Below are 6,180 nucleotides of genomic sequence, written 5' to 3' on the forward strand. Positions count from 1 at the left end.
GGAAAGCAGGCCGGGCGGCCGCGGGGACAGCCTGGCGTGGGAGGCGGCTTCGGGCCCCACCTGGCGCAGCCTTGGCGGACCGCGCGAAGGGACCGGGGTTCGGGCCCGACGCGCTCCCAAAGAGTCCCCGCCGACGCTGACGCGGAAGCGCCACAGCTCACCACGTCCCTCCGCGGCCCGAGGCGACGCGGCGGCTCACGGCGTCCCTCCGCGCTGTGGAACTGGGCGGGCGGGCAGCGCGCGGGCGCAGGCAGTTGACAGGAGGAACCGCCCCGCAGCCGCTGCTGCCGCCACCGAAGGAGCTGGAACCGAAGAGGGCAGAACCTGAGGCGCCCCTCGCCCGGGCAACGGCTGCCGCTGGAGCCCGGCTCCCCCCCAGCGTCGCTCCACCTGCAACGGTCCCTCAGGCTTTTGGAGAGGGGCGCGAAAGTATGGGGGTTTCCCCCCACCTTGGGCCCTTTCTGGTAGTAGTTGTTGTTTCAGGAAACTTTATTAAGTCAGTCTCTCGCTTTCTCGGTCTCCCCCTCCCCGAAAAGCCTGAGCTACCGCCGCGGAGCGAGTAGGAAGGGGGAAGCAGAGACTCTCCGGCAGCGACAGGGAGCGAGTGACTGACCCCGGACGGAGATGGGGTGAGGGCAGGAAGTGACAAGCTCTCGGAGTGGGTGGGGGGAGTGTGGCCGGCACGCCCGGGAGCGTCACGCGCATGCGCCCGGCCCGGCGCCCCCGCCGGTGGGGAGGCGACGCGCGGCGGTTGGGCAGGGAGAGGGAGACCGGGCTGGTGGCGCGGGGCCGACAGCCCGGTGTCTTCGACCCGCGGCTCTCGCAAGCGTCCCCGGCGGACGGGGGGCCGAAGTCCTGGGCTTCGCGGGCCAAGAGGTGCGAGGCCACTGGTGCGGTGGTTGGGGCCGGGAGACGAGCTGCTGGGCAACCAAACTGTTGCTATCGCTTTGGAACCGAAACCGGGAGGCTTGGAAAAGCAGGGGAGAGAACTGTAGGAAGAGGCTTGGCAAATGCGTAAGCCGTAAATCGTGGTGATTCCGAAAAAGTTGTCAGCGCATTTATAAAGGGTACAAGTGAAACTTTTTTTTCTCTAACCCAGCAATTTCCGAAGTGTTCTTCTCAGAGCTTTATCAGGTCTTTGGGAGAAAAACAGTCTAGTTCGTGGAAGATAGGTATTGATCGCAGCTGCGCTCGGCGTCTGGCATCTGAAGCGAAGTTGGGTCACGTGGGCAGTACTCACTTTTTCTTCTCTTCGGCGCTTATCCTGCTTGGAAAACCCCCCAGGATCGCAGTGGTCTGTCAAATTCTGCAACCCCGTGTGCCGGTGCTCGGGGGTGGGAGAGCCGCTTCCCCCGACTTCTCCCCGGCTCCAGAAGCAAAAATGAAAATTTTAAGAAAGAAAAAGTCCATTTAAAAAATCTCCACCCGCCCTCCCCCACGATCCACTGAAAACTTTCATGATTAAGTTGCCGGTTTTCGGATCCGTGAAAACGTTTAGTAGACAGGCTCTGTATGTATTTTGGAAGAACAAACGAGTGACTGAAATCTATTTTCAAAATTCAGAGTTTGTATTAGGTCCAGTAATAAATATGTTACTATAAATACACTGAATGGAGTATTTGCATAGATCTGAGTGATTTTTGCAGCCAAATAATAGGGGTAACAGGAAAATGATACAAAAATGATCTTTTTAAAAAGGAATTCCACCTGTTCATTCTGCACACTTAACTGGTCAGCATAGTATATTTGATCATTTTTATCTGTCCCATTGTTAAGAAGCAACACAAACTAAAATGAAATGGATCTAGGTGGTCAGGGGGGCGGTCCAAGAGGGGATATGTGGGCATATATATATATATACACACACACATATAGCTGATTCACTTTGTTATATGGCAGAAGCTAACAACATTGTAAAGCAACTATTGTCCCAATTAAAAATGAAATGCCACAATTTCTAAAAGTAAAGTAAGCTACATCCACATGATAGTGTTTGTCATACAACCAGTAAAATATTTTTCTTATATTTTCATGCCAAGTCTCTTCAGTCCTGTCCAATTCTTTGCAACCCAAGGGACTGTATCCCACAAGGCTCCTCTGTCCATGGGATTCTCTAGGCAAGAATACTGGAGTGGGTTGCCATGCCCTCCTCCAATCTTCCTGACCCAGGAAGGGAATCCATCTTCTGCAGCTCCAGGCACTGCAGGTGATTCTTTTACCACTGAGCCACAGAGGAATATGGTTACGCAAAACAAACAAACAAAAATTTTAATGTGACCCTTAACAGTGGAATTTTTATTTTAACACTGGAGATCTTTGGTAAAATTTGAGGTGAAATATTTTTAAGTTTTGGGAGATCTACTTGAATAAGCAAATTTATCATGAGCTTAAAAATGAATATACAATTTTAAATGTTCATGAACATGAAAAAGCGTTACTTCAGATAAGTGAAAGTTACAAATGTTTGCTGACCAGATGTGAATTAAAGATGTTTATATTTCAAAGTGGTCATCACTAGAGAGTCCTCAAAATTGTATGCTAATAGAATAAGTTGTAAATATTCTGAAAAATTAGAATTATAGACAAAATTGGAATGTGCATATGGGTAAAACAAATATTGAACACACTGAATCATAGAATTTTAAAGATGAAGCCATGGAAATTGTCTGGTAACATTCCTTACTTTATAGATAGAAAACTGAAACCCAGAGAGGTTAACTGGTTTTCTGAAGGTCACATAGTAACAGAACTGAGTCTAGAACCTAGATCATTCCTTTTATAAAATAACAATATTAGTATCTGATATGTTTTGAGTAATTAATGTTTTAGGTTCAGGCATGAAGTCATTTAATTATATCAACAATCCAATGAGATTTTGTTATCCTCCATTCTTCAGGGGGAAAAACTGAGGCACAGAATGGTTCAGTTCAGTTGCTCAGTCATGTTGGACTCTTTTTGACCCCATGGACTGCAGCATGCCAGGCTTCCCTGTCCATCACCAACTCCCTGAGTTTACGCAAACACAATTGTTTACTCAAATGTCCCAGTTGAGTTTATTCAAATATCCATCAAGTGGATGATGCTATCCAACCACCTTATCCTCTGTTGTCCCCTTCTCCTCCCACTTTCAATCTTTCCCAACATCAGTCTTTTCAAATGAGTCACTTCTTCACAATGAGTCAGGTGGTCAAAATGGAGTTTCAGCTTCAGCATCAGTCCTTCCAATGAATATTATCAGGACTGATTTCCTTTAGGACGGACTGGTTGGATCTCCTTGCAGTCCGAGTTACTTTCAAGAGTCTTCTCCAACAACACAGTTCAAAAGCATCAATTCTTCAGCGTTCAACTTTCTTTAGAGTCCCAGCTCTCACATCCATACATGACTACTGTAAAATACATAGCTTTGACTAGATGGACCTTTGTTGGCAAAGTAATGTCTCTGCTTTTTAATATGCTGTCTAGGTTGGTCATAGCTTTTCTTCTATCGAACAAATGTCTTTTAACTTCATGGCTGCAGTCACCATCTGCAGTGGTTTTGGAGCCCCCAAAAATAAAGTCTGTCACTGTTTCCATTGATTCTCCATCTATTTGCCATGAAGTGATGGGACTGGATGCCATGATCTTAAGTTTTCTGAATGTTGAGCTTTAAGCCAGCTTTTTCACTCTCCTCTCACTTTCATCAAGAGGCTCTTTAGTTCTTCACTTTCTGCCATAAGGGTGGTAATCATCTGCATATCTGAGGTTTTTGATATTTCTGGCAATCTTGATCCAACTTGTGCTTCATGCAGCCCAGCATTTCACATAATGTACTCTGCATATAAGTTAAATAAACAGGGTAAAAATATACAGCCTTGATGTACTCCTTACGCAATTTTGGAACCAGTCTGTTGTTCCATGTCCAGTTCTAACTGTTGCTTCTTGACCTGCATACAGATTTCTCAAGAAGCAGGTCAGGTGGTCTGGTGTTCCCATCTCTTGAAGAATTTTCCACAGTTTGTTGTGATCCACACAGTCAAAGCCTTTGGCATAGTCAATAAAGCAGAAGTAGATGTTTTTCTGGAACTCTCTTGGTTTTCCGATGATCCAATGGATGTTGGCAATTTGATCTCTGGTTCCTCTGCTTTTCTAAATCTGACTTGAACATCTGGAAGTTCACAGTTCACATACTGTTGAAGCCTGGCTTGGAAGATTTTGTGCATTACTTTGCTAGGATGTGAAATGAGTGCAATTGTGCGGTAGTTTCAACATTCTTTGGCATTGCCTTTCTTTGGGACTGGAATGAAACTTCCTTTTCCAGAATGGTTAGATAACTCATCAAAGTTACAGCTGAAAGGCAGCTGAAGCAGCATTCTAACCCAAAGGGTGTGGCTCTGAAACTCATGACCTTAGCCATTGTGTTCTATTGGCTATATTGTGTTGCTTACACTGTACCATATTGCATAGGAACTTGGAATGTCAGGTCCATGAATCAAGGCAAATTGGAAGTGGTCAAACAAGAGATGGCAAGGGTGAATGTCAACATTCTAGGAATCAGCGAACTAAAATGGACTGGAATGGGTGAATTTAACTCAGATGACCATTATATCTACTACTACGGGCAGGAATCCCTCAGAAGAAATGGAGTAGCCATCATGGTCAACAGAAGAGTCCGAAATGCAGTACTTGGATGCAATCTCAAAAATGACAGAATGATCTCTGTTCATCTCCAAGGCAAACCATTCAATATCACAGTTATCCAAGTCTATGTCCCAACCAGTAACGCTGAAGAAACTGAAGTTGAACGGTTTTATGAAGACCTACAAGACCTTTAAGAACTAACACCCAAAAAAGATGTCCTTTTCATTATAGGGGACTGGAATGCAAAAGTAGGAAGTCAGGAAACACCTGGAGTAACAGGCAAATTTGGCCTTGGAATGCGGAATGAAGCAGGGCAAAGACTAATAGAGTTTTGCCAGGAAAATGCACTGGTCATAGCAAACACCGTCTTCCAACAACACAAGAGAAGACTCTATACATGGACATCACCAGATGGTCAACACCGAAATCAGATTGATTATATTCTTTGCAGTCAAAGATGGAGAAGCTCTATACAGTCAACAAAAACAAGACCGGGAGCTGACTGTGGCTCAGATCATGAACTCCTTATTACCAAATTCAGACTGAAATTGAAGAAAGTAGGGAAAACTGCTAGACCATTCAGGTATGACCTAAATCAAATCCCTTATGATTATACAGTGGAAGTGAGAAATAGATTTAAGGGACTAGATCTGATAGATAGAGTGCCTGATGAACTATGGAATGAGGTTCGTGACATTGTACAGGAGACAGGGATCAAGACCATCCTCATGGAAAAGAAATGCAAAAAAGCAAAATGGCTGTCTGGGGAGGCCTTACAAATAGCTGTGAAAAGAAGAGAGGCGAAAAAGGAGAAAAGGAAGGATATAAGCATCTGAATACAGAGTTCCAAAGAATAGCAAGAAGAGATAAGAAAGCCTTCTTCAGCGATCAGTGCAAAGAAATAGAGGAAAACAACAAAATGGGAAAGACTAGAGATCTCTTCAAGAAAATTAGAAATACCAAGGGAACATTTCATGCAAAGATGGGTTCGATAAAGGACAGAAATGGTAGGGACCTAACAGAAGCAGAAGATATTAAGAAGAGGTGGCAAGAATACACAGAACTGTACAAAAAAGATCTTCACGACCCAGATAATCATGATGATGTGATCGCTCACCTAGAGCCAGACATCTTGGAATGTGAAGTCAAGTGGGGCTTAGAAAGCATCACTACGAACAAAGCTAGTGGAGGTGATGGAATTCCAGTTGAGCTGTTTCAAATCCTGAAAGACGATGCTGTGAAAGTGCTGCACTCAATATGTCAGCAAATTTGGAAAACTCAGCAGTGGCCACAGGACTGGAAAAGGGCAGTTTTCATTCCAATCCCAAAGAAAGGCAATGCCAAAGAATGCTCAAACTACCGCACAATTGCACTCATCTCACACGCTAGTAAAGTAATGCTCAAAATTCTCCAAGCCAGGCTTCAGCAATACATAAACTATGAATTCCCTGATGTTAAAGCTGGTTTTAGAAAAGGCAGAGGAACCAGAGATCAAATTGCCAACATCCGCTGGATCAAGGAAAAAGCAAGAGAGTTCCAGAAAAAACATCTATTTCTGCTTTC

Source organism: Capricornis sumatraensis, chromosome 5 (assembly GCF_032405125.1).
Source record: "Capricornis sumatraensis isolate serow.1 chromosome 5, serow.2, whole genome shotgun sequence".
NCBI lineage: Eukaryota > Metazoa > Chordata > Mammalia > Artiodactyla > Bovidae > Capricornis > Capricornis sumatraensis.